A 9,578-nucleotide genomic window follows, 5' to 3' on the forward strand; every position below is an offset into this window, starting at 1 on the left:
TTGACAGGCTGGTTCAGGGAATCTTCCGGAATCCAGAACCATAGACTACGGACCCGGATTATCCACTAAAGAGCTGGTTATCCCAATCTCCCTGCTCCCCTTTTTTGGTAGCTCATGTTAGGAGTGGTTTGTCCCCAAATTGGGGGGAGACTGCAAGATGTTTGGGCCTCAGTGCTGAAGGACCTGGGGACAGGTGTTCCTTATACTGTTATTCCTGAATGAATGCAGGTCTCTGGTCCTGTTCAGAGTCATCACTGTCAGCATCACCACCATCTTCACTGTAACCTTCTTTCCCAGCAGCAACCAGCATTTTTTAAATACCAAATTCTCAGTGATGCTATATTGAATTTTAATGTAAAGGAAGGAAATATTCCAAGTTGTCCTGTCCACTAGAAACTTCTTGTATTAAGGGTAATCACTTACTAAGCTGATATAGAATAAACATGGTGAACTTCTGGGCTCTAAGATCTCGGGCTTTTAATTTCCCGTCTGTAAGATGGGAATTACCTTGACTGCTTCCCTCTTATCCCTAAAGGACTGGAGAGACTTCAATGAGATAATGGAGGTGAGAGTCTTTGAGCATCCCATTCCACTGTTATCGGAGCATCTTTTTGCCTAAGGCTCTTGAAACCTCTTAAAAGCACGACCACATTTTCATCATATAAAAATTGCCCAAGAGACACTTCATCATTACGAGCACTTGGTGGGAATCTGGCATTCATGCTCACATTCCTCTATGATCACAGAGTCTTGTTGGTCCAAAGAGACCACAAAAGGCATCTTTCATCTGGTCCGTCCTGGGCAGAAAGTAAAAAGTCCCAGAGGACCTTGTTTGCCTCCTCCCCTCTGCTTGAGCCCAGGTAGTTCTTTCAACACCGTGGTCTCCTTGGTAAGCATTCTCTGTTTGCCAAGGCAACTCCTATTTCATTCTACTTCCTCCTGTAGACCCACTAAGGGAATTTGCCCACTGTTCATTTCCATGTGACAAGCATGTTACATGTGCAGAGCATGTCCAAGGTACTGTGGGAGCACAGGGGGCAGGAGAAGAAAGAGCCTGGTGAAGCAGGAAGGCGCCTCACCCACCTCCATGTACAGGCAAGGCATAATTGTGAGCAGGTACAGCACCAGGCAGGACACAGCCCCTGACCACAGCAACCGGAGTGTCGCTTCTGAGATATGGTGTGAGATGGAAATAACTTAGGCTTTGGAGTAAATCGGATCTGGCTCTGCCACTTACTAACTGTTTGACCTTGGGCAAATAATTTAACTGCAAAGAGCCTCAGTTTCCTTGGCTGTAAATTAGAGATAATAATACCCACTCCGCAGGGAGGCTGTGAGAATTAGAAATAATATATGAGGAGTGACTGGATCATAATAGGCACTCAAAAAGTAGCAATTATTATAACAATTACATTTTCTGCTATAAATTCAACAAGTAGTCATTGCACATGTTCTTTTATACATTCATTTGTTCAAGTATCCATTCATTCACAAAACGTTTAAGAACTCAAGATTGTGCTGGGATCAAGGGAGGTCCTACCAAGAAATTAGAAGCAAGATTCTTTGGCTCAACAAACTGAAACTTGAGTTGAAAACAGTGAACTAGAAAGTAGTCAAATTATAACATACAGACAATCAGCTGGGCCCAATGGCTGACACCTGTCATCCCAGCACTTTGGGAGGCTGAGGCGGGCGAATCGCCTGAGGTCAGGAGTTTGAGACCAGCCTGACCAACGTGCTCCACTAAAAATACAAAAATCAGCCGGGCGTGGTGGCAGGTGCCTATAATCCCAGCTACTCGGGAGGCTGAGGCAGGAGAATCGCTTGAACCCAGGAGGCGGAGGTTGCAGTGAGCTGAGATAGTGCCATTGCACTCCAGCCTGGGCGACAAGAGCAAAACTGTCTAATAGAAAAACAGACAATCATCCCTTCTTGTCTGTGTTGCTGTGAGAGTTAGGTGAGCTAAACCTGCAAGGCGGACAGCTCAGTATTGGCCCAAAGTAGATTCACTGAAGAAGAACCAGACTGGAGTTGAATCTTACATGGGGTTGGAGGTGAATTCATAGCTTCTACCTTGAAGCGCTGAAACTTAAGCAATTAGTACCGACCCCTCACACAGATGGGCTTTTTTCAAAGCTCTGTATCTAATTTTGTTTTTCTTTCTTTTTTCCTACAAAGGACTCCCCAAACTGCATAAGCTTCAGGACCCAGAAACGTTAGATTATCTTTCATGAGGGATTGGGTTTTAAAATCAGATGATAAAATAGAAATCTGCGGCCGGGCGCGGTGGCTCAAGCCTGTAATCCCAGCACTTTGGGAGGCCGAGACGGGCGGATCACGAGGTCAGGAGATCGAGACCATCCTGGCTAATACGGTGAAACCCTGTCTCTACTTAAAAATACAAAAAACTAGCCGGGCGACGAGGCGGGCGCCTGTAGTCCCAGCTACTCGGGAGGCTGAGGCAGGAGAATGGCGTAAACCCGGGAGGCGGAGCTTGCAGTGAGCTGAGATCCGGCCACTGCACTCCAGCCTGGGTGGCAGAGCAAGACTCCGTCTCAAAAAAAAAAAAAAAAATAGAAATCTGCAAATACATGACTCACAGATAAGGTTAAAAGATGCCTTGAGGTCAGAAAGAAAGGTATTAATCAAGGAAGGCTTAATAGTGGGGCAAGCAATTTGAAGACTGGAAGCTACATGGGCTGAGAGAAAAGATGCAGGAGGCAGGTGGTGAGGAATACAGGGATGGGGAGTACACCCATACCATGTCTACTTTACATGTCTAGGAAATACAATGGTAGGACGGGTGTTCGCAACCACAGTGGTCTGGGCTCTACTTGTCTGAATATCGTGACTTTGGACAGGTCAAGTAATGTTTCCGAATTTCAGTTTCCTCTTTTGTAAAATGATAATATATAGTAGTACTATTTAGTAATACAAGTAATCCTGCATGAAGTTAGAGATTTTTTGTAAAAGTGCTTTGTAAAACCGCAAAGAACTCTGTTTAATAATGGTTCCAATTTATTTCACTCATACTCAAGAAAGGATTTTCTTCTTAACCAACCTGATAATAGCGGAAAGCATCCCTAAGAGGCAAAAAACATCCAGAACTTCCTGAATAAAAATTCGGGCTTATGACATGATTTTGAGCATCTTTCTTAACTTCTCCAGCCTCAGTTTCTCTATCTAAAGCATGAGAATAATTACATTTTGCCCTTAGTGCACTTATTAAACACCAGTGAAGCAATTTTTTAATCAGACCGATCTTTCAGTGCCGTGGGAGGAAATAGACATTTCTAATTAATTCTTCTTATTCTGAGCATTACTAGCATGTGGAAGGAAGAATTTCTCAAGACTTTGAGTAAGAAGAATGAGCAGTGACAGCAACAGTCCCCACTGGACAGGACTGTAATGAAAATGAGGATGACAGGGGCTGTACTTGGGCACAGTAGTACAACCATATATTTGTGTACCAGGGCGGATCCACAGTTTACGTTAGCTGTGTTTTGTTTTGTTTTGTTTTGCTTTGTTTTGTTTTGAGACAGAGTCTTGCTCTGTCCCCCAGGCTGGAGTGCAGTGGCTGGATCTCAGCTCACTGCAAGCTCCGCCTCCCGGGTTCACACCATTCTCCTGCCTCAGCCTCCCGAGTAGCTGGGACTACAGGCGCCCGCCACCACGCCCGGCTAATATTTTGTATTTTTAGTAGAGACTGGGTTTCACGGTGTTAGCCAGGATGGTCTCGATCTCCTGACCTCGTGATCCGCCCATCTTGGCCACCCACAGTTCTGGGATTACAGGTGTGGGCCACCGCGCCCGGCCACTAGCTGTTTTAACATAGAGCTTTGCATCAAATTCTCATAACGTGCCAAATGCTTGGTAATATGGTGTACCCTAAACAGCTGAGGAACACAGGGCTCCTGACCCTTGAGAAACTTCTAGAGAGTTTCACCTACAGCCAGTAAAAGAGCTTCAAACTCAGGTCAATGCTAGAGCTTGCTTTTCCTGGTATTCCTGGTTGATTTCCAGCTCCTCAGAGTCTAGAGCAAAAAGGACTGCACCAGTGTTTACAAATGAGCCCAAAGACCTTTCATAGGTGAGAAAGTTTGGAGAACCCAGCAAGTTATGAAATTGCTAGTTATTGTTTTATACCAGGGAGGACGTCTGCATCTCTGCTCTTACGGAGAGGGAGTCAGTTCCAGTGTCCAATGGTTTTTGCCACCAATGACATGTCACACCGATCACCCTCTCCCTGGCCTTCCTGGCAGTGTCTTTACTGCTCCCAGCCTCCCATGCTCATTCCAGTTGGATTACGGGTCTTCACTATTAGATGAGTAATAAACAGTAGAATATAAGCCTCTCCTCCTGGCCAATCCCAGAGCCAAACTAACATGTTCAAACACCCTGTGACTATTATTACCAATGATAATAAGAGGAATAACAAGCAGGAATTGCTTTTATTAAATAAATCAGGAAGATGCACTTTACAACAGTTCCAGAGACACCTCCAGAGGCCTCTAAATGCTCGGGTGATGTTGGAGCATGTGTTGTCCTCCGTTACAGACGAGTTTCTCCACAATTACTAGTCTCTCCACACAGGTTAGGACTCATCTTCTAACTATATAATAACATAAATGGGTTTTCTGTTTATCAACTATTACATTATAGGTGTGCATTTCCTCCCTATAAAGCCGTCTTTTTAATAGATGTGCTTTGGAAATGATACTGTAATTGTAGCCTTTTAAACAGCAAGATTTTTTTTCTTTCTTCTTTTTTTTTTTTTTTTTTTTTTTTTTGCTGAGATGGAGCCTCACTCTGTTGCCCAGGCTGGAGTGCAGTGGCGCGATCTCAGCTCACCGCAACCTCCGCCTTCTGGGTTCAAGTGATTCTCCTGCCTCAGCCTCCCAAATAGCTGAGATTACAGGCACACACCACCACACCTAGCTAATTTTTGTATTTTTAGTAGAGACAGGCTTTCACCATGTTGGCCAGGCTGGTGTCAAACTCCTGACCTCAGGTGATCTGCCCGCGTCGGCCTCCCAAAGTGCTGGGATGACAGGTTTGAGCCACTGTGTCCAACCAAACAGCAAGATATTTAGCCTTCATCTGGTGCTGGTTTTCTCAGTTTGGGTGTACGCAGGGAGATCTTAGCCTCCTTAACCCTATAACCTCCAGGTCAAGTGCAGAGCTCTGCCAGGCCAATGTGCACTAAGGCTGCCCAAAAAGTGCTTTTTGAATGCATGAGTGATAACAGCAGAGAGCTCCTAGGCCATCTGCGTCACCCCTGTGCTTCTTGAAGGGGCTGTATCTGAAACCATCCTGGGAGGGTAGCAAGAGCAACATCGCTGGGCATGGATCTTGAGAGTCAAATATGTCCATCACTGGCATTCAGTATGTTTGGTTGGGTGGCACACACACTCTTCACTGTGCCTAGTGCCTCTGAACCTGGCGTTGTTAATATTTGACACCTCCTCCCTCTGAACCTCAAAACTGCTTTCCATAATAGCCATGTAGTAATCATTATTTTCTTGATTTGTTCTTCATGTGATCATCTTTATTTTCTTGATTTGTTCTTAACCTTAAAAATAATAACTAAAAAATAAACAGTAATATTAAAGATATTATCCATAGTTTGTAAAACATTTTATGTTTGAACCCAAATGAACTGTTATCAAACAAAACATTATACCTTGCAGTTCACACTTTATTTCACTGTTTCCAATTTTAAATGCAGATAAAAACCCTAAGTTCTCACATAGGATGGCAGAATTGAAGTCACTCACACTCTGTTTCTTTGCCTTTATTAATATAATCAATGTGCTTTTTTTTTTTTCAAGCAAACTGTTTAAATGCAAGAATACGTGATACCATGCGGACACACTATACCTGGAAGAAAGCTCTAACCATTCCAAACCATTATGCCGTTAGGAATAGCTCTGGAAACAGGAATTTAGCTAAGTCTTTGAGGGCTGGGGTTAGTAGCTGGGGAGAGCACTACACAATTGGGAGTTCTCAAAAGTAACTGCCATAGAGAACACGATGTCTATTAAAAGTAAGCAACGAAAAGGTAATCATCTACATCATATAACAATATTATACAGATGTAATTATATATCTATATGTAATTAAAGTCAATAAATAGTAAGCACAGCAACTATTTGGGACTTAGACAGATAAGGTTTGTCTTGAGGGGGGCAGTATTGTGTCACTGACTTTCTTTAGAATTTCAAGTGCACGGTGATAATAAAAGTCAGACCCGTTAGAGTTTCCCTAAGTTCCAGATCCCCTGTTGATGATGCACCCCTCCGCCCGCCCCCCACCTGCATATTTAATTGTGTCCATGTAAATGACTGATACCTGGGAAAGCTCCTCCTGAAGGAACAGGAGGACAAGCGTGATCTAGTGACAAGGCTTAGTCATCAGTGGGAGGGGTGGAGGTCTCAGCAGCTCACAGCCTCGCCTCTCCCACCAGTCACATGGCTCTCCCGGTCCAGCTTCCCCTGCACTCAGGTCTGAGTCCTGCAGGGTTGAGGGGGTGACAACAGAAAGGGCTGTTGAGTCACCCTCTGAGATTTTAGAGCTTAATGATCTGTTTGAGAGTCAGAGCATTACCCAAAAGGAAGAGGAGTCATTTTGCCCCCCCACCATAAAACATCATTTGGCTGAGTGACCTGCCATGTGTGGCAGTGGCCAGTGCCTAGCAGAGGGTGACTGGCAGAAGACAAGAGGCAAGAGACATAGCCCAAGTAGGAGCTGACGCGGTGGTGACCCCGCAGGCACTCCAGTAAAACACTGGATGCACCTATAATTGTGGTCTTGCAACTAAATGAGAACTTTCCCAGACATGATCTTGTTTCGGCCTCCCAATAGCTCTGCAAGGTGGATACCACCATGACCAGTCCTACTTTATAGTTTAGAAACTCAGATCCAAGAAGGATGGTCAACTCTCTCAAGATCCCAGAGCAAACACTTGATCCCTGTTCTTTTTTATTTTATTTTATTTTTTTGAGACGGAGTCTCGCTCTGTCGCCCAGGCTGGAGTGCAGTGGCCGGATCTCAGCTCACTGCAAGCTCCGCCTCCCGGGTTTACACCATTCTCTCGCCTCAGCCTCCCGAGTAGCTGGGACTACAGGCGCCCGCCATCTCGCCCGGCTAATTTTTTGTATATTTTAGTAGAGACGGGGTTTCACCATGTTAGCCAGGATGGTCTCGATCTCCTGACCTCGTGATCCGCCCGTCTCGGCCTCCCAAAGTGCTGGGATTACAGGCTTGAGCCACCGCGCCCGGCCGATCCCTGTTCTTTTTAAGCTTGCATTCTTCTCAGTGAATCTCATAAGCTTAAGCAGCAAAGAAGGAACCATGAAATGTGCACTAAAAATTCTGATATTACACAGCATGTGAATATGTAACCTCAGAATACCGGAAGTGGACATCTAAGGCCTCTTTTTTTAATTCATTTTTAAAAACTGAGATAAGGAATAAAAACAGAGTGTGGCTCACACCTGTAATCCCAGCACTTTGGGAGGCGGAGGCAGTGGATCACCTGAGGTCGGGAGTTCGAGACCAGCCTGACCAACATGGAGAAACCCCATCTCTACTAAAAATACAAAAATTAGCCAGGTGTGGTGGTGCATGCCTGTAATCCCAGCTACTTGGGAGGCTGAGGTAGGATGACCGCTTGAACCCAGGGGCGGAGGTTGTGGTGAATTGAGATGGCGCCACTGCACTCCAGCCTGGGAGACAAAGCCAGACTCCATCTCAAAACAAAACAAAACAAAATAAAACAAAACAAAACAAAACCCTGAGATATAACTTCACAGAGTAAAGTGCACAGTCCTCAGTATGCAGCCGGTGACAGTAAACCTCTAACCTCCACCTCAATCAAGATGTAGAACCACCCCAGCACCCTCCAGCTCCCTCACCCCTCAGCCATAAACCACCCTCTCCTGCAGCAACCACTCCTCCTGATTCTATCTCAGAGATTAATCTTAAGATTTTCTCCCTCTTTTTTTGGTATCTAAAATACCAAACAACTTATTGGATTGACAATTTTCATATTAATCGATCTTTGTAAGTAACCGAGTGAAATGGGGCACTCCAGCTCAGAGCCTTCGTCCTTGCTCTCCCACTGTTGGACTGAGGCTTCCCCAGAGAACCCCATGCTGTCTTCCCCAACTCTGTCAGCTCCTTGTTCAAATCCTTCTTTTCAGCAAGCCCTCCCCTGAACAGACTATTTAAAATTGCAAACCCCGTTCCTGGCATTCCCAATTCTGCCCTCTGCTTTGTTTGATACCAAAATACTCTACATTCCCTGACACAGTCTAGGTTTTCCTTATTTGTTTATTCTCCACCTTCCCCAGATAGAATGTAAGCTCTTTGAAGACAGAGTTGTTGGGCTTTTCTGGTCACAAACCGTTTTCCCTGTGTCCTCAAATGACAGCATCTGGCACTTAGTATCTGCTCAGTCAATATCTGTTTAAAAGGTGACTATCACATAGACTGACTTGATCAACTCAACTAAACGACTCAAAACATAGTTTTAACACTTACTTCTCATTCAGGAACTTAGAAATGTAATTGCATACATTTTATTGGGAATTATGAGCTCATTCTACAATAGGTTACGATGATCTGCAAACCTGACGACAGAAACTAAGGGAACGATCAAGACCTTCGGAGTCAGGAGGAATCCTGGCCTCACCATGTCCAGCTACGTGAACTTGGGCAAATTAGTTTACCTCCATGAGCTTTAGTTTTCTTCTCAGCTGAAAAGTGGACGTAGCAATATCTATTTCAGAGGATAGATGTGGGCATTACGTAAAGCACTCTTCAATAAATAGAAATGTATTTATTACAGTGTTCTTGGAGTCATGTTAATATCACATAGCTCAAACCACAGCAAGGAAGCAGGTGCTAGTCCTGCCCTGACAACAGCAACTGTAAAGGGGGTGCCTTGTAAATGAATGATTATTTGCCTGAAAGTTCCTTAAACCCACACTCACTGTCTGTGATTACCTCCCATATCACTGGGACAAGAGTTAAGAGTTCTGCAGCCAAATGCCTGTAAGATACACCTGCCAATGGAAATTTTATGCGGAGTGGTGACAGCAAGGAAGACCCAGCCACGTACCTTGAAGGTCCCTCCAGATTTATCTTCAGGCCCATGCGACACTTTATTGTTATCAGTTCCTTAGATTCAGGGTCTCCATTTTCATCAGCATGGCTAGATGGCCTGTAAGGTCTTTCTTTTTTCAGGACACTTAGGAGTTGGAGCAGGAAGGAGCAGGGCAGAGCCTTCTAAGCAGGTACTGCTGCATGCCTGGAATCCCACTGTGGCTTTATTCCTTACTGTGGGTACTCTCTTAGTCTGCAGGGACTCCTGGGAAGTTGACAGTCATTTACATCTTAATGTGAATAAGTTTTTTTTTTTTTTAAAGCTCCTTTCGTTAAGAGCAAGTGAGATGAGGAAAGAGGGAAATAAGAAAGAGAAAAGGAGAAGTAACTGAGGAAAAGCTGCCAGCCATGAAGAAAACAGCTGATGAAAGGGGCTCAAGCTAGCTTCATTTCTTGCAGGTCTAGTTCTA

General features: G+C 44.6%; 1 long non-coding RNA gene across 1 annotated transcript; it reads right to left on the bottom strand.

Annotated features, from left to right (window-relative positions):
* Nucleotides 1–4,496: 4,496 nt before the first annotated feature.
* Nucleotides 4,497–9,518, bottom strand: LOC117090680. Its single transcript, XR_004440088.1, has 3 exons — nucleotides 9,125–9,518; nucleotides 6,352–6,513; nucleotides 4,497–4,612 (listed from the first exon to the last, which is right to left on the bottom strand). It is a non-coding gene; the product is annotated as an uncharacterized LOC117090680 (long non-coding RNA).
* Between the last annotated feature and the right edge of the window lie 60 nt (nucleotides 9,519–9,578).

The sequence above is a fragment of the Trachypithecus francoisi genome, unplaced genomic scaffold (genome assembly GCF_009764315.1).
Source record: "Trachypithecus francoisi isolate TF-2019V2 unplaced genomic scaffold, Tfra_2.0 Lachesis_group11, whole genome shotgun sequence".
NCBI classification, from domain to species: Eukaryota; Metazoa; Chordata; class Mammalia; order Primates; family Cercopithecidae; genus Trachypithecus; species Trachypithecus francoisi.